At 29.4% G+C, this 24,265-nt stretch overlaps 1 protein-coding gene across 3 annotated transcripts in view; it reads right to left on the reverse strand.

The window, feature by feature from the left end:
* Eip63F-1 (Ecdysone-induced protein 63F 1) overlaps nucleotides 1–24,265 on the reverse strand; it is a 93,696-nt gene that overhangs the window by 63,662 nt on the left and 5,769 nt on the right. Inside the window, exon 1 of one of the 3 annotated variants that reach the window (XM_088183424.1) lies at nucleotides 10,248–10,369. The exons of the other annotated variants lie outside the window; for them this stretch is intronic. The gene's annotated coding sequence lies outside the window, so the exon portion shown is untranslated. Of the gene's footprint in view, nucleotides 1–10,247; nucleotides 10,370–24,265 lie in introns of those variants that run through there. 3 annotated transcript variants of the gene reach the window in all.

Below are 24,265 nucleotides of genomic sequence, written 5' to 3' on the forward strand. Positions count from 1 at the left end.
TTCAAGATTCAACTTTTTTTTAATATTGGAATGTGGAATCCAAATGTGCTTCAACACAGATACAACAAAATACGTACTCATATCAACGGCCAAGCACGACTGACTGTTAAAACTTTAATTTAAAAAAATACATCACTAATAAATCATTAGAGAGTTGTCAAAATTGTTTGATTTAATATTAATTTTAGAAAAGTCCCAAAAACAAGTTTGATATAATTTATTAAGTTTCACCTTTGTAGCTTATCGGTGATTCTGAGAAGAAATTTTGCAGACTCATGCCATTTAATCATGTTTCATATGATAATATTAAATAATATCAATTTTATAGAAAATATACATGAATAAGCATATTTTAAATATAAGAAATGTGTGCTAAAAATATTACCTAAAAAAATGCTTTTTTATGTCTCTATAAGCAATGTTCATATGTAAAAATAATATAAAATTGAATTGAATATGATATAACAAAAATATGTAAAGGTAGTTAATTAATATTAAGGATTAGATTATACTGATTAATTAATAACATTGATAATAATAAATATGTATATTATTTATAATATACGTTCGCTAACTAAGAAACTAAAATTTTACACACAGAAATAATTTTATCAAAGCTAATATTTTATGGACCGCAATTTCTGATTTTTTGTACAATACTAAAATAGCACTTAATGCTTAATAACAAATATAAATCCTACTAAGATCTAATTTATATAATTTTCTGACAGTCCGCCTTACAACTTAGTTTTAAAAGTTGTAAGGCGGACTTCCGTTTTTTCTGTATGTTTAGAAAAATACTGCTTGTATAAATTAGATTGGAAAATATCTATTAAATAATTGAAAATAAGACCTTATTTCTGTGTGTAGCAAAGTTGAATGAAGAGTCATAATTTCTACAAACATTGCTTTAAAAAATTGACTTTATAAAATGAACATCCCTTATAGCTTTAACAATAACAAGTTTTAATTCTCCAGACAGGTACTTGAATGATAAATTTTTCTTATGGGTACAGCAGTGGCTCTAACGTTACGTGATTTTCACGTGAAATGTTACAATCTGCCATTTTTTCTACTTCAATAATTACTTAGCATCTTGGTATATATGGCATATATATGAGATATAACGAAATTTGAGAATACGATAACAGTCGTAGCTTAAATTATAACAACATAAAACTCTTTCTAAAAATAGACTTCTCGGTTAAGATCATTAGCCAGTCTTTTTATTATATTGTTTTAAAATGCTGGCTATTCAAAACTTTGTTAAGTAAAGATATCTGTTAAATGTTTAAGCCATGGTGAAAAACAAAAAAAAGGACAAACCATGAAGCATTAGAATGATTTATAATAAAATATTTCGTTTGACTTTATTTATAAATATTGATTCTTGGAAGGTTTTATTTGGGGTCTGAGAATGACAAAAGTGTCAGATGTTTAAAATATGCATACGAAACGATTTTCCACTACTCTAACCGGCCGGCGGATTTTCTTTGCTTTGGTGATCTAAGAACCCGCTCCGATAAGAATAAATTATGCATGAGAATCGGTAGAATGCAAAACGATTTAGTGCTATTTTTCTTTTTCGATAATACAAAAATTTTTTTTAATTGTTTTTTTTTATAAAGTGGCAACAGCTGTTATTGACAATTGTCTCGCAATTATTATTAACTGCTGAAGGTACCTTAATTTTTTTGTGAAAACAATTATAAAATATTAATTCTGAGCTAAGCTCAAAATTTCAACAGACAATTAAAGAGAAATTATATAATCAAAGAAACCAGACATTGATGTCATGTTAAATATTTGCAAAATCCAGAATCTTTCACCACTCTAAAAATGATTCAAAAGCAGAAATATCTAAACTATTAAAATGAGTTTTATAGACAATTTAGAGCAGCGTATAATTTCACTAGCGCATATCCATTAAATTAAATATTCGCTAGTAGAAATATATATATATATATATATATACATCGCATGGAAATAAATAATAATTATGTAAGTGTATGGATAAGTTGAAATCAAATAATTTTATTTAATAAATAATTGGTTTGAATATACTTTGGCTAACTCTCTTATATTAAGAGTTCATGAAAAAAATATTTTGGACCAAGACTATAAATAGTTTTAGAACTTTCGTTAGGTTAGGTTTGGGTTTGAACAGAAAATGGACGTTTCACAAATGTTAAATAGAGTTAAAAAAGGGGGAAAAATCAGTCGCAGATTATTTAATGGCTCGACGAATTTTAAGGATCCTTGCGAATCCATTAAATCATTAGAATCCATTGAAGAAATTGAAAATTTATCATCGACTCTACAATTAGAGAAAGAAATTTCTTTCAGCCCTACAGAGAGTAGTGTAAGAAAACTAACATATAAAGGAATAATGAAGAAAAAAATCGACGGGCAAGAGAACAAATAATTCACAGTCGATTAAACCAACATCAACACAAAACGAGAATAATTTTTCCACGGCCGAAATTTTTTTAACAAAGAAAAGAACAAGGATGTTTGATTCTACTTTTAATGGCATGTAATTTTTAAAGAGTTATTTTAAGAATAATATGTATCTGCAATACAGTAAACCCTCATATAGCGTATGCGGCAGTCCCTCTTATAGCGTTCCCTCATATAGCGTAGTTTTTGTAACTGTTTATCCCTTGACTTCGCTAGACGTATTCTATGACGGGCGAAATGACGCCGCGCTATAACTTACCAGAGATATTCATCACAATACAGTGAGAAAATATTTTTTTTTGTATGGCTATGGAATAATTATGATCAAGCAAATCAATGTACATGATTTTTTAATGCATTATATATACACTTTTCAAGAAGTTTCAACTATTCTAATTTTTTATAATTAAACTATTTAATTAAGTATTACATATCTATTAAAAATCCAAAAAAATATTAGTGAGTCATATTTAATTATATGATATATGACACTTTAAACATCCAACATTCAAATTTTTGTGCATTTAAAATAATACGTAATCTTTCTAAACTCAGCTAATTTTTTATTTCAAAATTTAAATGCGAAACCCATGTAAATACAAAAATTTATTCAATGCGATTGTTTCACAGAGCGATCTGCTGAATTAAAAAAACAATTAGAAAAATGTCAAGCACCATATTATAAAATTCGAGAGAAATGCAGACAGAAGACAATAATAAACGTTAATTTATTATTAATGAAAGTGATGATGAAATTAAGGCATTAAAGTCTTAGATGACACTGACAGTAATTAAATGCATAACTACACGATTTAAGATGTTTAACTCTTTTCATTTCTGGCATTATTGTTTTTTTTATACCATTAATAGATTTTTATTAATATCCTAAAATAAAAAATACTGCAGAAAAAGTTTGATACGCATTTAAAAAAAATAACTCAAAAAACTGTTGTGTGGTATTCCTATAACGAAGTCCCAATCTCGACGCTATAAGGGGTTCAACTGTACTTAATTTATTGTATACATTTTTCCATTCATCAAAATTGTTTGAGAATTTTCATTCTCAAGAAATGAAAATCATCGAAAAATCAGAATTTCTAAATATTAATACTGTGAATATAGTCACTCCCAAGTCCTCGACACAAATACTTTTGATTAAAACACTTCCGCCTTATAATAACTAATAGAAAATTCCGCCTCAACGGAGATCTGTAAAATATTGCGATACATCTCCCAGAGAATTTAATTGAATTTAAACTGCTTAGAACAGTTGTTTGTTGCAACTTGATGCAACACTTTACAAAAACACCTTGATTAATAATTAAGACAAACGTTTTATGGCATTGAGTAGCTTTTCATCTATCTGTTGTTCTGTATAAAAGATGATCCACTGACAAACAATAAATATTATTTTCATCGTGACAATTACGTGACTCTAAACATGAAACTCACAAAAATATTTACTGCAAATCACGTGCTTTTATGTTTTTAGCAGTATTAATTTTAGCAGACGCTTACTACTCCAATAAAGAAGAAACCTGGCATAACATCAAGGATTGTCAATGATGTTGTTTAAATTCAAATTTTGCCACCGTTACACCATTTGACAGATGGATTGATAAAATATAATAACGTTCGTGATGGCTATTTAACGCGGGCGACGACATAACGGAAGTAAATTACAGCCGAGAAGAGCGAAAGGGATTATTTATTTTGTTTCAAACGATAATCGCCCAAATTGCACCCCGGAAAATATGCAAATATGTCGTAAAATAAAATTTATTGCCAAAACGAAGAGTTTCCCATACATGCGAATTGCCTCGTTACGCCTCCGTCGTCCGACACGTACGGATAAAATTCGAAGACGTTCGTTATTTATTATATGCGGAGTGTATTCGCTTACATATTCAGTCTAAGCGCCTCTGAAGCTATCAAACGTGTTAAGCCGAATTGGCGAAATAGTCTTATTACTCAGAATAGAATTAGCACTCATTAGACTTTCAATACTTCGTCTGTCTTTCAATATTTTAGTTTTAAGGTACAAGATTTAAATATTATGTAATGGGCTTTCTGCTGATCAATGTAAAATTATATTATATAAATTTGTTTATTGAAATACAATGCCAGTTGCAGCACGTTAGAATTAAGCGCTTAAATTCTCAGAATATATATGGATCACCTCAGCACAAGAGCTTATTGTACTGACGGTTTTGGATCAGTCAATCGCGATTGATTATACAACCTAAAAGGTTAAACTAGCCTTTCTTGACTTTCGATCTTTTTAATCTCTCAAGAAATAAGGATTCCCATATTTACTTCTTGATTTTCTAGAGAAATTTTGATAAAAAAATTTTTTTAGTAATATGTGAATAATATAATACAGTATATTATTAAAAAATAGATACGGTGACAAACTTTTTTACGATGAAAAGGAGGACACGAATTAATCGAAAAAAAATCTTAATATTTTTGATGAACAGAGAACTAAATAATTTTTCGATCGATCTACTTTGAATTCTGGGCTCACAAAAAATTGTCAATAACATTTGCTACTTTACATATTTCATATTTCGAACCACATAAAGATAAAAATGCTCTTTGGATTATTGAAAAAACGAGATTTAAGTGCGCCAACAGGTAAATTTTCTAGCGTAACTCTGAAAGTCAATATATCGGTCTAAAAAATATTAGATTGCCAGAATTAATATTAGTTGTTCGGAAATTATATATTAAAAGCTAAGAACTTATTTAATATATGGTAAAAAAAAAAATTTTAGTCATTATTTATAAAAAATAGCCATTATTTATATTATATGCTATGTATTTTAACCTCAAGTGCAATATTATGTTGACAGATGGTCAGCATAATAATACATGGTCATTATCTATGTGTCGGGTGGCAATACAACAGCGTGCCCTCCGACGCCGCTCTATCGTTATTCCCGCTTCGTTCGTCGCTCTAAATACAATTAAATTGAATCGTTGCAGATTTATTAAGAGTTATTCATTGTGTATTCAAGTTCTCGCTCGCACCTAATCTGTCCAACAGTTTTGGTGAGAACAAGATATTTTATAAAATATATTATTTTTTAATTCACATGATAGTCCTTTATTTTTATTCTGAACGTATACTATTTTTATTCTAAATTATTCTAACCCTAAATAATATAATTATGCTCATTCATTATTTTAATTCTGTATGCTATTTTTACTCTAACCATTTGATATTTATTCTGATCCTGAATAATATATTTATGTTAATAAAATTCTGACCAAGATTTGATTTTTATTTTAACCCAAAGTTGATTTAATTTCTTGCCTTAAAAATATTCGTACGAATATAAGTTTGAACAAAAAATCAGCAAATTCATCTAGAAATTAGAATTCTTGATTTGGTATTTTTCTCGAGAAATAAATTTTGGGAAGCAAGCAACTAAAAGAATAATTCTTAATCGGAAAAAGTTCAGTCAAAACAACAATCGCTCAATGTGACAAGAATTTATTTAAAAGATAAATGCTTTTTTCATACTCAATGTCATGTCACAATTTTACAACCGGCGTATTTAAAATAGTCTTAGTGTTGAATAATACAATATAACTTTGCTACAAAAACTGATGTTTTATAAATTAAAATACGTGTTAGAAAACATGTCTCGCTAGTACACCAACTGTGCATCGCTTTTCACAAAAGGATTGCAATTCATTAACTGATCTCTATAAAGGTATTGAAAAAAAATACTAAATTTCTTTCATGAAACAAAAAATATTATTTCTCTGAAATTTACTGTAGGTATATATATTAAATAAAGAGATAAAATTGGTGGCAATATTAAAAATAATTTCTTCTTGCTGTGCATAATGTGCTGATTTTATATTATTTAGCAAGGTTTAATATCAAGTTTTAAAAATGCTTGACATTATAAAGGTTTTGCATTGTTTTAAACAGCTTATAGTATGAAGGTTGTAGGACAATAATAACCTACTGTAAAAAAACACAAAAGGGTTTACACAACCTCTAAATAAGGTCGAAAAATTGTCGCAATGACAGGTTATGCATGACGCAATGCTTATGGTGCCATTGGCTTACTTCTTTTTTTTTAGCAAAAATGCTATTTTATTATTGATAGTTGTATTTTTTATTGTAAAAAATATTTTTGACAAAAAATATATTTTTTGAGAAATTAATCTTTTTAAAATTGTTTTGCATTATTTAATATTTTGTATAATGCAAACGCTGCAAAACATCGTGCGTGTCTAATTTTTATTTATTTTCCTACAGAAGTAAATTTTGCTTATTAATACTAATTTATTTATGCATATAAAACTTGCTGCTAGTGGCATTCCGATGACATCAAAAACTACATATAAATTGAGCAAATAAATACAAAATCAAAGGCGTAACTAGTTTTTTTATTGAGTATCCACTATTAAAAATTATTGAATTAAAATAATGATTGGTCAAATACATAACTATGAAACGGACACAACCTTTTAAACCTAACTTCACATAAATCAAAATGAACCCTAATTTTAGCATACAAACTAATTACAATACAGATTAATAAATAACGTGCGGAAAGATGTGACATGCTAAAAACGGATCAAATATTAAATCTAATTATGATGATAAGTTAGATCATATTGCAAATTGAACAAAGACTGAAACCACATACTAGAGATAAAATACTAGATCGAAAAAATCCGGACAATATTTAGCCGAATGAGGAAGATTCTTTGTGGGCACGATTTAAGTTTTCTTTAAGCAATCAAGTAAAGTGTAATACAGACAATATAAATAAAAAAAGGCAAGACACAATTAAGAAAAGGGCAAAAATTTAAAAGAACATCATCTATGAAGAACATACAACAATACTTAATAAAATAAATACTACCTTCTTATTTAAGACGGTAGTAAACAAACGGATAGCGGATATGACACTAAACGGTGAAAGACAAAAAAAGAAGAACTTAATAAATAATATAAGTATGATCACGCTGCACTATAATTCTGATAAAGATATAACTTTTATTCTGACCCAAAATTAATTTAAATAATACCCATTAAATTTGTTACCTTAAAAATATTCATACAAATTTCAATTTAAATAAAAAAAAGGCTCAGAAAATTCATCGAGAAATTAGAATTCTCTAATTGGCATTTTTATATATAATTCTAGAAATATTTTTTTTGAAATAAACAGTACATTAAACACATGATATTTGAAGATGAAAAAAAATAAATCCCCAGAGATAGTGAAGATAAAGATTCCAACGAAGGAATATATAAAAAGGATAATAATGAAGTTGATAAAAAAAAAATATATGTACACAAAACCACCTCTAGCCGAGTAAATTTAAAAAAATATTATTAGTGAAAAATGAATCAAGACTAATTTTTTACTGAAAAAGTGCTGAAATCAAAAATTTAAATAGATTTTAACGAAGCCATATCTTGTCATAAATACTATTTTCAAAGTTGTTCCTAAAAAAATATTTTAATAATAAAAGATCAAATCAGAATTCAGATAAAAAAATAATTAATGAAAATAATACTGATGAAGATTTCATTGATACGTTAAAGAAATTGACAATAATAAAGGAATTTAACAAACAATTATTAAACTACAAGAATATTTCTCTGCTAAAAAAATTATGCAACTCCGATTGCAATACCGAAACTGTGCAATACTGGTTTTCAGATACCGAAATACCAGTTTTGGTAATACGAAATCAAAATCGAAATTATCAATTTTTTTCTGTTGCAAACATTTCAGGCGGCAAAATTTATTTTGATTTTGGGTGCTAAAAAATTCATCCCAGACATTTTTGTAACGTTTTTATTATTTTTTTAATACCGGTATCGGTATTTTAAATATTATACCAATACCGGTATTTTTATTTTTTAATACCGGTATTAATATATTTATGCAATCCCTATTTGCAACCAACCAAAGAACGGACTCAAAATATAAATATTTAAAAAATTTAAATCTTTGCTCACGATTAAGCCAACATCAACAGAAAGCGAGCGAGTTCTATCAGCGGCAAGAATATTCACTATAAAAATTTAGAACTGCTTCGTACCTACGCACCTCATTCTAAAAAATTATTTTGACAAGCAAAAATAAAGTATGTATTACATTATTTTTATAGTATAATTTTACGATTGCTATTTTATAAACATACTTTAAATTGCGTTTTTTTATAGTTGTTAAAAATAATAATTAAATATGACATTTAATAATATTTTTATTAAATATTAAATTTAATTTTTATAAACATAATTTTATCGATTCGGGAATTCGCTTCTCGGGACTAAAATCACTACTCACTACTAAATAGTTGTTGATTGTGTTAACGCTTGTCATGTATTATTTTATATATACATAACTATAAAATTAAACAACTTTAAGCATTCATAAATGACAGAAAGAATGACATAGCATCAAATTATTATTGTTTATAACATACGGTGACTCATGTGAGTTCACTGAGGAATTTATTCACTTGAATATAAAACTTAAAATGATTCTTAGGACGCCCTCTTATTGTTTCCGCCCCTGCCGATTTACTTGAATTTCATCAGAATATTAGAATAGTTGTTTAAATGTTTAGTATTACAAATATATAGCACGATTTTTATTCGTTAATACTTATTCAGAATTCTTTGATTAATTACATTTACACACAAGCCCTCCTGAAATTTTATTCTGAAACTCAGCAATATCGCCTTACGTCGAACTTAAAACAAAATTGCCTCAGAGGAACACATTTCGATAAACGGATGAGACAAATTGAAGCCTCACGCTCGCCGCGCCACGTGGATAATCGAATTCGATGGCCCAGAGGTGTGTTTTCAGAATTCGGCCCAAGGTCTTATAAGAGGGAGAGAGAAAAAAATAAATGACCTAAACGAATTGTTTAGCCATATATCTTACATTTTTCTAAAACACATAAATAATTTTGTCAAAGTTGTAAATCACACTTGTGCAACTCCGAGTTGTGGATATTTTGGTTTAAACTTGCTTACTACACGGACGAAAATAGCAGTGGCTGGACGCTGAATCCGAAAATAGATTAAAATACGCTAAATTTAAATCTGTGAGCCATCTTCAGAGATCAGGATAACAATGGATCGATGGATCGAAATAAAATAAAAGATTATATTTAGAGAGCCTTGATTCTCGGAGTATGCGTAGCCGGAATAGATTGAGTATAAAAATGTCAGTGGCTTACATTTGTGAGAGAATAAACAATTTTTCTATTCAATATTTATATGCGAGGCAAATAGCCCGAACGACGCTTGAGAGCTTTAAAGCTTATGGAAATTAGAACGGAAAACGTATTACACGTTTTCTTATCGTTTTGTATTATAATATATACGAGTGCTAAATAATATAATAAAGCTATATAGTGCCATAATAAAGTCATTTATATTAAAAAAAATATAACATATTTTTTTAGACAATTACAAACAGCGTTCATTGGCTCATGTTTAGATTATAACATTACCAAAAAACATGTACAACTAATTTATTTTAGGTTACGAAGGAACGCGTTAATTATTTTATCAAATTTTACGGAAGTGTTTCTTTTAGTTTTATTATCACATTTTAAATTACTCTAATTCAATATACACGCGCTGATCAGTAAAAACCAGATATGTATTTTTTTGTAAAAACTTATATTACACAATATTTTATCACAGTTAAATATAAAAATATTCACATAAATTAAGTTTTTTTAATTATTCATTAACAATTAACTTAATTATTTAGTATACTTACTTTTAATTTAAGTTGCAAGAGATTGATTGACAACAAAAACAATGCGCAACACGAAAAGGTTAAGAACGTAGTAGAGACACGAGTCGCGACCGAAACGTTCACGTTTGAATCTGAAAATCGCGAGTGGGGGCGGGGGCGGAGCACCCTCCCCTCCATTAGCACCACAACACAGAGGCGCTCAACATTTTCATCCCAATATGTATATTAATTGTATTTTAATCTAACGTCAATAAATATAGCTTACCTTCGAATTAAATTACTCGAGCTGATGAAAATTGCCATTTTGCGGCGAGAATAATGAAAAATTTCAGTTCGCTCGTAAATTGCGGCAATCATTCCGACGTCCATAACAATAATTACAATAAACGTCATACCATTTATCTCAATTCACAACTGAGGAAATACGTGCCGCGATTAGCGCTACATTGCGTAAAGTAGCGCAAGGTATTTGTGAGTTTTCTCTAATATAAAATGATATAATGTCGCTTAACACATTTTAAAATGAATTTAATCTAAATTAGTGTTATATACCATCTAATGATACCATTTATTTTAATTAAGGTTTTTTACATGTGTTTTTTTTTAAATCACCCAAAACTTGGCGGACTTTAGTCCAATGCATTACAACCATGTAAACACAATCAACAACTATTGTAATAAGCGCAAAAAATAAAATTACAATATATAAACTATTGTTACAGCTAATATTAATAATTGTAATTAATTTATTAAACGAAATTAAAAGTCACTGTACATATTTTTTTTAATTCAACAATTAAATCTGTTTTCCACATACTAATATACAACCGCAATTGCATAATAAAAAGTTGAGCTTGAGTTGAGTTGAGAAAAGTATGCTATATTGCAATATGAGCCAATGAAACCGCTAAAAAAACTGAACAGCCACGTGCTTATAACCGATTACGTGCTACTGCAATACTAAAATTATTATAAATAGCCAAGTAATAAAATTAATTTTAATTAACAGCATGAATATAATTAAATAATACGATTTCTAGAACCGTGCCATTCCTTCTAGTTTGGGGATAAATAATAATCATATTGGGTCAAATCAGGAGAATACGGTGAATGAGGAACCAATTCGTGGGATTTTGCCATTGAAACTTTCGATTTGTGTGCCGGTGGAAGAGCACTTATTTATTCGACAAATGCGGATCGTTTGTTCTTTTTCAAGGTAATCGATGTGAATTATATCATTCGCATCCCAAAAACTATTGAACACAAACTAAGTGACGCAACAGACTGATAATTGACAAGTAGACGTGTAAATATTAGCGTCATTTATAGCCACTGCCTAGGCCGACTAATTATCAACCGCCTCTCGTATAATAATAGTAAAATAGATGATAAAATAATAATCTCGAAAACATAACCAATAGCAATACACTCGCCGGTACGGCCTCTCATGGTGACCGACCAATAACAGGGAAAAATCAAGATTGATGATCATGTGTTGACTAAAGTTTTTGGGCATTAAATGTTGAAAATCCTTTAAGGTATTAGCTACCAACTTATACCACTAATCTATCATCTTAGAATGTCAAATATTTCCTAAAATTATTTAACAGATGAAGAAACAAATAAAATTTCTCGTTGCACGGATAAATTTTACCCAATATGGCGTTTTTAACAATGACATAAGTACATTTTAAAATACCATAGCTTATGACAGAAATAGCGCTGAAAGCTAAAAATAGTTGCGCTAAGCTCTAAATCTCTTAGCTGTTTAAATTTCATATCGCCAGAGCTAACAGTGTGTATGAAAACAAACAATTTTTGCTTCACAGTTTAGATTAACAAAATAATAGTTTGCCAATTTTATTTATATTTTAAATGTAGCTCCTACGCATAATGAATCTAGCGCCCACTGATCTGACTTGCTTTTATATGTTTGTGAGACTATGTCATTAGCATTTGTTTAAAAGCTGAAATAGCGTAGTCCGTAAGGCGCTGGACTGATAATCAAGAATCGCAGGTTAAAATCTCACAGTGGACTCTAAAATGCGCTAATAATAAAAACCGATTAATTGTAAGCTAGTTCATAATTAAAAAAATACATGTCACTAAATTAAAGACTGTTTTTTTATCACTACTTGTATGTGTTAATTGTATTTACCCCATTGTAACGCATTATACTCTGGCCTGTCAAGTTAAACGATTAATGTTGAATTTTTAACAATAGATGCTCTAGACATTTTGACGGTTTTTGTACTCAAAATAACTTTATTATTCAAATAAATACGTACAATAAAACGTGGATTTAAACCTATATTATTGGTAATTTTCTGAAAAAAACAATGAATCAATATTTATCATAAAAAAAGTATTCTACACTTGAAAAATGTGGGAATCATATTTGTCATAAGTGTAATAAAATTCTAAATATTTGTGACTTGTAACTTACAAAAGTTCATTGTTATCATCAGCATTATACACTCGCAAGTGCTGATCGCCTATTTTGCTGGATTAGGGCTACTTACAAAAGCATCTTTAAAATTAACTAGTGTTAAACCAGTTTCTATACAAACACAAATGCATTTTTCAAAAAGGGATCTATATAAGCACCGAGAAAGTCGGTGAAATGTGACAAGCAAGTACTCAATAATACATCCCAAGTGTCACAATAAGTTATATCCGCTCTGAAGTATCGCATTGGTCAGACGATTGAGAATAAAAATAAGCAAAGCACTGTTAAGGACCCGGGAGGAGGAATCGGCTGGACGAACGATTTGTTTTAAATGAGTACGCTTTTGTATAGTGTTGGCTCTGAACGTCACTCTCTCTCTCTCCGAGATCAAGATCAAGTGTCTTTTCTTTATTCAATTCCCATATTTATATACATTGCACACGTGACGCATTTCCTTATGACACATTCCATAAGGTAACATGTACACCATCGATTTGTCCCTTCGATCGACCCTGTGACTACATGTGACGCATCATCTCTTTGTGACAAAGAGAACAAGTGTAGTACTGTTTCCAGTTTCAAGTGTCCCATCGATTTATGGTTTTGTTCAAACGAATGATACCGAATAGATCCCTTGTTTGCTCTAATTGCTTTAACATAAACAAACGTTCATATAACACGATTTTTAGGTCGATGAACTAATTACGTTGCATCGTTGAAATTGCGTCGCAATCTTATTGATTTATATAATTATAGGAATTCATAGATTCAAAATCAGAGTATATAACAGCACTTCCCCTAAGAACTTCGAAATAGTAAATAAGCGCACTTCCATCTAATACTTCCACTTATCAATATTTAACAATTCTAATACATCGCTTTCGTTACGCACCGAGACTAAGATGATCAAAGAAGCAACAGCCTTTCAAATCATGTCTGACCTGATCCAGCTATGAAATTCAATATCCAAGAGTTAAGCCCGATCTTCTGACACGACCTAGAGACGTGACGCAGCAAGGTTATGAACACAGCACGTAAATATAGCAAAGCTGTTATCAACTTTGTATTTTATAAAAATAAACGTGTGAGCAAAAGGTTTTTCGGTACTTGTTAAGAATGTGGGCGCCATTTAGAAACCAATGCTTATGAATTCTCTGATGCGTTTGGCCCTAACGGCTACGAAAGCGGCCAACGTTTTGCTACATAAATACGTTTTAAAATTGATACTGGTCAAGTGTGAGCGAGCGAGCTATGTTCAGAAAGTTTAAACCATTTATGTAAGGTCAGTCTTGTTGTCAATTAATATTATCATCCTTTAAAGTAGATTCGTTCCAAAGAGTTATTCATGGGGTGTTCACTATTCTGAACAACGCATCACTAATAGATACTGGTTTTTAATTAGTTTTGCTCATTAATCGTCACTTATATGCGTCTGAAAATAAGAAAAATATTTGCAACAGCAAAAACATAAACTATTATAACAATTCCAATTATAATCCAATAATAATATTAAATATTTAGCAACTTCATTTTAAAATATTTAAATTAAGCAATTTTAACAGAATATATAGACGCTTGTTGTTCGAAGTTAAGACCATTAAGGTTAGATAGTAATTTAATTAAATATAGTTTTTTTAAAAAAAAAAAAAATCGACAAAGAATTGAAATGGTTGGCAACACCCGAGGTAAACAAAGACAGCGCCCCTGGTGTGAAAAGTGTCAACCCGCGACGAAAATGCGCCTCGGTCGCGGCCGAGACGCGAACGCAAATGGTCCATGCTCGATCGGTGCGCCAAAATGCGTTTTTAGACCAACAATTATGACCATCGAATGAAATATGAAATAGCAGGTGACCGAAAAAATCATTCGTCATCTTCACGGCGACACGGACGCCATCTATTACGAAATATAATAATGACATTCGTTTATTCTAAACGTTTATTATTTCAGGGTGTTTTCTTAAAATGTATTCTACTTAAACCAATACGACTTTATTTCAGTTTTATGCCCGAATTACGACGTGCTAAGATCGCTAACATATTGTGCGCGTTTAAAAAACACGCGATCGCAATTTTAGCAAATTATAAATTAAGGTTATGTTCAGGGTTGCCAGATATCAGAAACAAATATAATAACATTTATCACGAAACATCCCACTGACTGATAAACCTCACTCAATCAGAACCGAAACTCAAAAGTATGAAAAATACTAATTTGAAGCTAAAATCCATTTTATAGATTTTTTTTTACTGTAGTGACATATTTTGAGTGCACAAAAAAATAGTAAGCATACGCCCTATAATAAGTGTGATAATAATTCGCCTATTGTAATCTTATTGTAATTCAACTAAATTTGTATTACATAATTTTAAGACGCATATATGCGTTTCCAAGTGCGTACACAAAATTTTAAAATATCACATTTATGCGTTTACAAGCGAAAAAGAGTTTATTATAAAATATATATAAATATATAAAATTGTTTCTCTAAAGATATTTTAATGTAATCTAATTAGTTTAAAATATGCTTTAAATATTTTTGTAACATTTATTATATTTATACATTATTTTGTACTTATATTACACATTATACATATCAAATTATTTATGTTTTTATTATGTCGTTGTGATTTAGCTACGGCTATAAATATGTTTGTAATACATAATTGAACAAAGAAGAATCGTCGTTAAGACATAATTAAGGTTACGTTACAGAAATATGTATATGATATAATTCAGTCCTTACAATCAACGAAGCAGATTATTCTGGTTAAGATGCTTGTGAAGGAATCATTCATAGTAACAGGCTTATTTATGGCCACAGTCATTATGGCTGACCAGCTCTAAGGATATCAATATGCAATTTTAGTTCAAAGATAAAGTAAAGAGGGAACATCTCTCCCTTTTTAACTTGACATGCGTCAACCCAATACGTTACAACATGTTAAACACAATCAACACCTACAAGTTAGTATATAAACTTATAACAAAATATGTTTATTATTACTAATATATGTCAATTTGCATCTGAGGCCTTTTTTATAAATAAAAATTCGCTTCTGCTGCAGTACTCAAACCTACAGCCTCTAAATTATCAATTCAAAGCTATGTTATTTCGGTCTTAAAACTAAATATTCAAAATAAATTTAGCCTTCAACCTAATTAGACAAAATAAACCTACACATAATTTGCCAGCTGCTGGGCATCAATCATATAAAAAAAACTTCTCTGGATACTCAATCAACACTGACATCTGAATTCTATCGATCTTAGTATACATTGCTTTCTTTTATGCAAATAAAAAACAAATACATTCATAAAGCGTTTCGGACACAAAACATATAAACACTAATCTAACACAAAAAATATTGTTACAAATCAAATACGTACACCATAAAGTAAGAATAAGATTTAATTATTTGGATAAAATTTTCACAAAAATATATTTGTAAGTAATACGAGGAACATAGTTTTAAAACCATTGAGAAATACAACCCAGCTTGATTGTAGTATTATATCAATTAACCTACTGTATTTTATATTAATATAATAAAATTGGTATAAAACATGTTTTTAAAGCTCTGAACAAACTATGACGCATATATGAGCTCCCCGGCGCTTACGCTAGAAATTAATATTACACATATATGCGTTTAGAAGCGGTTAAAAGTTGGTCAATTTATAATATAATGTAATATAATACATCTGTTTGAACTTTTTTTGTTCTAAATCAAGGGGCCTTCAAATAATTTTGGCTTCGAGTGCCTTGCATCCGGTGCTTTCTTCCACTTTTTTATACATGTGTTTAAGTTGATGATTTATAAACTGGAACAATGTTTACGTTTCAAAAGCTTTTTATCAGATCCGAACACGAAAAAAACTCTCCTTTGTGCGTTCTGCATAAATTTCCACTATGCAAATTTAATTTTAGAAAAAATGGTTTATTTAAGTTTTTCCGTTATAAAACAACACAAAAATGCGTACTTAAATCTTCATTTCAATTAATTCGCGCCTGAGCGGGTTTCATTATGCTATTTTTTACCGTTCGACCTCAGAGTGTTCTTTACCTTATTAGAAGCAATTACTGAGACAAATGATCGATCAAATAAATTGAATTATGGAATACACCTGGCACCTATAACCTTCATATCGATTTGTTCTTATATTTTACTTAGCCGCCATTGTTTATTTTTCGTACCAAAACTGACGAAACATTTACACTTTTGGCATTTAAACGCTTTAAACGATGCCAAAGTGAAACATTAACAAAGAAAATAAGGAAAAGTCGCGTCATTGCGATATATTTTAGATTTTTTTGCTTGTAAACACTAAACAGGACGTGGGCTATTTTTGTTTAGTCATCGAACCCCTTTTTACTTAGAACAAAATTGGTTCTTTGTATTCATTCCGTTACAGCCGAATGTTTGGACGTTGATTGACGTTCAATTATTCGATTTTGCCTGAAACCGTATACGTGTTTATGATTATGCAGGTCGATATTGTTTTTTTGAGAATTCAGTCGATTATACCGAGAATTTCATCTTCCTCTCAACCAATTTATATAAGTTATTTATGTACGCTTAATTTCAAATATATATATTTTATTTGGGTCACTCTTTTATTCTATAATTCAATACTAATAGTTGTTTTTTTAGGATAGTATATATTTCAAGATAGTATATACAATCAGTGTGTATTCATATTACAGTCCAGGACGTACAATTTTCAAACCAATCAAATATAATCATAGGAAAATTATCTTATGAAAATATATTGCTGCAATTTATATACAGACTAATTTTGTTTATAATTATAGAACTTGTTTCGTTCAGAGAAAATTCATCGTGGGAGATTCATAACGAAAACTTCGCACAGATAACTAATCAGCAATATTATAAACTTTATTTTACCGAAAAATACCGGAAAAAAAGTAAATTTAAATCGAACTTTCGTTAAAGACTTCTACAAAATAATCTATTTTACGTTTTTTCTATAAAATACAATTTTATTAAACATTTGAAAAATTCTCTCAGTTTATGAAAACGGTTTTCAATATATTTTTAATACAAAGAAAAATAAAAACTTTTTACTAAATATTTATTTTAAATCTTAAACCATTTAATTTTTACGGATTGATAACTACAGTTTACTTCATGATTGTACGTTAAAGAATTCATATTATACCGTACGATTTATTTACATATAATAATAATCAATGGGTCATTGCCGAATATATGTAAGATTAACAGTGATAATAAAATTATGTTGGTAAATATATGTAATATTTTAATATATAACTATTAAGTATTAAAAAAATTATCCCATTATTTGTTAAGACCAGGTAGTTTTGTGGTTAAGGACAAGAAATCATGTTAACGGCCAACAATCGCGCGGTCAGAATCGACCTTTTCCGACCGTTCAACGACGCGCTTCACTTTAATTTCATTACCCTAAAAATCCGACGTTGTGTTGCAAATACTTCATGCAAGCTCCTCAAATAATCTGACTAGGTTAAATAAATGTTCAGGATAATAGAATACCAATTGACTTTATAATTCAGTTAAAAGCAGTTCGATCGCAAATCTATTTCAGTTAAGTAGTCGCCTTAAATCTCCAAGAATTACCCGACCTTTGAGACGCCTTGAAAAATTTACGAGCGAAAACATTTATTCACAGTAATTTGTCCTTGGTATGAATTTTCTATGAACACATTTTAAAACCTAACAAACCAAAAAGTAGAACCACTTAACCGCTACTGTTACGAAGTCGCCTGCCCTTATTGGTAACAGCAAATAATATAAATATATATATAATTTACTACATTGTATCTCATACCTTTGTCGATAGTGTTATTACCTCGTATATATTCGCATATTGAATAAATATAACGTTAGCGCTTTACGAGCTAAAACGCTCTACGTAACGAGCTAAACGCGGAGCTAAACACACGATTAGAAATATCGAAATGTATCTCTTAATGTATCCCCTGTCACATCAAAGTGGATCGAGTGTTGTTGCTATAAATCAAATGGAATCACAACAAGGCCGTTCTAAAAGCATACAGTGTGGAAAATATACACGAGAATTTTTTTTCTCGGGGAAGTTCACTGTGCGGGTTTAATGATAATTAATTGTATGTGAGTGTGGCAACCCATATTGGCGGTGTAGTACTAAGGTCTTGAACAGTATATCAAGATAGATATGCGATAAGTGATAATGCAATGATGGATGTTTGTATACTGATATATCTATAGCTAATATATAATATATTTTTTTTATATTTTATTCATTATCAATTAAATATTATATTTGTATGTATGATTTACATATATAATATTAATGACTAATTTACTTTCCTAAAATTATACAATTAGGTCTAATACAAGCGATAAAAAATACGCATGGGAGAAGTTGTAACTTGTAAATGAATGAACAATAATAATATAGTATTTGCATGGAAGGACAAAAAAAACGTCACTATGTAGACTAGGCATAGCTTATCAAATAGATACTATCCCCATTTAATAAATTCTTATATTATGTAAAAAAAAACTGGTGACAGAAAAATAATGCCACGGCCATTTTAAACATATAAATATGAAATCATTAAGATAATAAATATTTAAACGAATTGTTAAATTGATAAGCGAAGGCTATTAAATTTCCAATTTAATTAAATTAACTCATCCTATTAAGCTAGAATGTGTTGTGAAACCATAAAAGTTTTTAATAGCTATATAAACGATAGTGCGCCGTATATTTTTACTCGGGCACATATTGTTGTGTATTATGATGGGAATATTGCCAATCACGAGACATTTTATTCTCTATTGCGATTTACGAAACTGTTCATCGCGTAGGTGGACTATACCGCATGATTTGTGAACTCGGCTAATTCAAAACAAAGAAGCGTTGACTCCTAATTGTACATGACAGTGCTTCTGAATCCAAGTTATATAAATAGATATTTCAAAATATTGAGGAGGGTCATTGCCTACACGTAAACAATTAAGGATAATCATTAATGATACTAGTTTCAAAATATCTATCTTAAAACCTAATCAATATAATAAACTTCAAGATCCGTGTATAACGCATAAAGTTATTTGTATGTATTTATAATACATATTATATTAATGGTTTCAAACTTGACTAAATAGATTTATAATTTAATTATATTTTTCATGTTAGTTACATGAAAACATCTACACGTAAGAAATAATAAAATATTATTATTTACTCATATAAGTATATTTATTAATTATAAATCTTTCGTTGCATCACGACAGGTGTTAGCCCAATGCGTTACCTCAATCAACAACCACTAAGTAGTGAGACAACAGACTGAAATCAATGACATATATTTTATTAATTATAAGCTTACAATCCATAGATGTCACTATGTACGACCTAACTCAGTTACTAACCTGAGATTAGAAAAATGTAAGAAAACCTTATCAATGATAATCAATCACTAAGATCCACATGGGATTTGAACCCAACTTTCAGGCATTAGTCACTGATTATACCACAAAGTAATTATTCCAATAAATATTTAAATTACAATATTACAGTAATGAGTAATAAATATAGAAAGCTTTCGGATTTTTAGTACTACTCTTAATCAGTACGAAATTAGTTATTATGGGATTTTTTTATAAGCACGGTTTTTTTATGTATTAACCGCTTGAATGCCGTAAGGACGCCGGTGTTCACTTACGAACGACGACATGAATGCCGCTATTTTTTTTATATTTTTAGGATTCTTACTAGTATAAACTACATTTTATTTTGTTCCTACAGTAAATAGAAATTCACTCATTTTCAGAATTATTTTTTTCAATATATTTATAAAAACAGCAATATTTCAAAAAAAAAAATGCTTAGCATTCTTAGCATAAAACACCTCATTTCGCTTGGCACTAAAAGGGTTAAGAATATAAATCAAATTTATTGCAACAAGTACATTTAAAATATGGGTTTGTGTATTTGTTACAGTGAATGTGTATTTTTGAGTGAAATTATATTTTTACTATTATAAATATAATTTCGCTAAATAGGCCAGTTAAAATGTATCAAGTAATTGATGTATAATTTCACTTAATATACACTGCGCGATTCGGTACACGAACGTTCGAAATATTTTGGCCTTAACAAGTGATTTGTTGCCCTACGACTATTTTTTAAAACGAAACTCGCTACTGTCGTACAGGAATTGACAAGTGGCGTTCACAACTGTTGAAGACCATATTTATGTCGCTTTTTACACATTTTAAATGACAGTTCAGAGCAACATATAATTTCACTAGTACCTGTCAGATAAATTATATTTTCACTAGTATATACATACATTTATGGATATCTACCAGTAAAAATATATTCCGATATGATTTCGCGTTACCAAATGAGTAAGTCAGTCAGCTGAATACCTACAAATAAGTATTATCCACCACACTAAAAGTCTGGGAGAATCGGTGACATCTATATTAATAATAATTATAAATTATTATGTGTAATATATTTTATAACCAATAGAATTCACTGCAGCTGGGCCCAGTATTTTTATAATAGCGCATTTTTAGAGTGCCACTGTTGGGGATCGAACCCACAACGTCAGCGTTACTAGTCTGGGACGTTACGGACTGCATTATAAGATTCCCTATCGATCTCGACGGTTTACCGTTACATTCTAATTAGAATCCACTACTATTTGCCTCTCAGCCATACACCGTGGGGGTGTTACCCTGTGCTTCTAAAGAAATATTCACCATTTTATTTTTATTATATAATAATGCTCTTTTCTTATAATAAATACAAATATTTTATTGCTTTTGGAAGCAACAATAGTAGGAACACATTTAATAATGACTATAATAATTATATTTATATTAAAGATCGTTGAAATTCTGCGCAAAATTAAAAAAATCAGATACATAAGTAGTAAAATTATGGAATGAATTTAGTAGTACTGTAGGTTAATCAAATTTATTAATTTAACAATCCAGAACTGACGCCGATCCCCTATAAATAAAAGTGGGAGGGGTGTCGCACGCAACGAAGAAAGAGATAAAGCATGCTATTTCTTGTAACGGTACTTCGTCCAGACGACATGGGAATCTTATGAAGCTTACTGACTACGCTATTCCATCCTTAATGTCAGTGAAAATATAATTTCACTAGTAAAACACATTCACTGTAACGTATATAATTCCAAATTGATTTAAATCATGTACATTAATTTTTATTGCATAAAAAATACTATAAAAATTATTATTTGTGATACTCTACAAAATTAAATATATTGTTATATTATTTTATGATTTATAGAGTCTAAAAGAAAAGTTAAACTTTCCGTTAAAAAGCGCCATTTAAAGAAATGCGCTAGACATCGCAAAACGCAGACTTTCAAAAGCCATAAACATTATTTATTATGCCTTAAAGTTCTATAACCGCTTGTCACCATTAAACAATGTATTGTACTTATTTAAACGCGCTGTGGGATCACCAATAAGCATTGCCTTGCTAAAAGGGTCTTCAAATTATTCTTTAAAAAATTAAGAGGAGCTATGCTTATACGTACGTTCATTAAAATGTTATTATTTAGCATTAGCAAGTGCAATACAAGTTCGGTGACAATTACGAAAGAATATAATCACGACGTCACAATTTTTTACAGACATTAACTACATACAAACGAGTTTAATATTATCTGTATTAGACCAGTGATGAGCAACCCGAGGCTCATGGGCCGCATACGGCCAAAACAAAAATCAAAATTGCTGTCATACCATAATATGTCCGTTGTCGTTCGGAGCTGCAGGAACATTTCTGCATTACTTTCTCCCGAGCTCGTCTTGTAGTTGTTATGTTTTATATTTATTCATGGTTCTCTGAAACTCATATTGTTTTATACAATTATTTTTTGTATGTATAAAAGACAATGCTGTTTGTTTGATATAATCAGAAGCTTAACATTCTTTAAAATTTGAAGAAATACAATTGCGGAAAGTCTGAAGCGACAACGAAATATTTTTAAAGTGGCCTCATCATCGTTTGATATGACTGTTCGTACAAGTTATATGGTTAGTCAAATCTTGGCAAAAATAATGAAACCATTTTCTGACAAAAGATACGATTTCAAAAATTAGTTTTTTTGGTTTACAATTGCAAGAAGAATTGCCAGTTTTAATTTAATGGAAAAGGCAATATCACAGGAGATTGAAAAGTGTTTTATGCCAATTTAACATCCCAATAAATAAGATTATGGAAATATCAACAGACAGAATAAAAGCCATGTCTAGTATGAATATTGGAGTTTCAGGATTGATGTGATGCAGGCTACAAAACAAGAAATCATCGTTTCTCATTGCATCTATATCAGAAAAATGTATGTGAAAAAATATTAAAAATGTCAAATATTGTCACACCGATTATTAAAATTGACAATTTAATTAAATCTCGAAATCATATTGGTTTTAGAGATAAAGGAATACTCTTTTTCGGGATTTTACTTTTTGTGGTAATGTTACACAACATTGGGATAATTTTAATGTAGACCTTTAACTGATCAATCAAATGTTTGATAATATAAGAGGTTTTGAAACTAAAACGAAATCGTCAAATGGAATCCAATAATATGACACATTTTCTGACGTTAACGATATAAAATCCATCAAATACAAGAAAATATGCAGAAGAAATAATAAGGTTAGCAAGAATTTGATTCTTGGTTCAAAATATTATAAGAAAATATGGATATATTTTCATTACCTTTCGAATTAGATCTTAAAAAAACGATTCAAATGAAGATAATTGATTTACAATGTAAAACCGAATTAAAAAATAAATATTAAACGAATCTTCTGAATAATTACAAACATTATTTTGCATAAGGTAATTTACTATTGATAACTAACCATACTAAGAAAATATTAAGATTAATTGGAAGCACTTACCTATGCGAGCAACCGTTCACCAAAATGAAAATTATTTAAAATAAGTATCGAAATCACCTTGGTGACGAAAGACTCAAAAATTACATACATATATTAAGAAAATATATTAAGAAAATGGTTGAGCAAAAACAATGGCAATCATCTTATTAATATTTTGATGTTTTAATTATATTTTTTCTATTGCTGATTTTTGCTTCAACAGTTTTTTACATATTATATAATTTTTCGTTTTTATGTCGTATTATATATCGATGGCTTAAAGTGTAAATTTGCTAACTACACTTTTGGGTAAAAATTACTTAACAATGTCATCTTGCACCTTTAATCGAAAACAACATAAAGCGATTATAAATATAGTCTTAAAGCATTTTATGTGGGTAAATATGGTTTCTGATTGATTATCTGCGCTTGATATAATTTATAACAAATGCAGCAAGAACTCCTCTGGTGTAATTCTCTTACACGAAAATGTATAATCGATCCTTTAACCCTTTCACCGCGGCTGCTATTTTTGCGTGCCATTTCGAAACTTATTAATATGTGGGAGGCACTTATTCGTGGCATATTTTTAAAAATATTATGGTTCAATAAATACAAGTGATTTACAGTCTTAAATTATACTACTTAACAATATT

The sequence above is a fragment of the Plectrocnemia conspersa genome, unplaced genomic scaffold (genome assembly GCF_051122295.1).
Source record: "Plectrocnemia conspersa isolate PC_06_02 unplaced genomic scaffold, ASM5112229v1 ptg000003l, whole genome shotgun sequence".
Classification (NCBI taxonomy): domain Eukaryota; kingdom Metazoa; phylum Arthropoda; class Insecta; order Trichoptera; family Polycentropodidae; genus Plectrocnemia; species Plectrocnemia conspersa.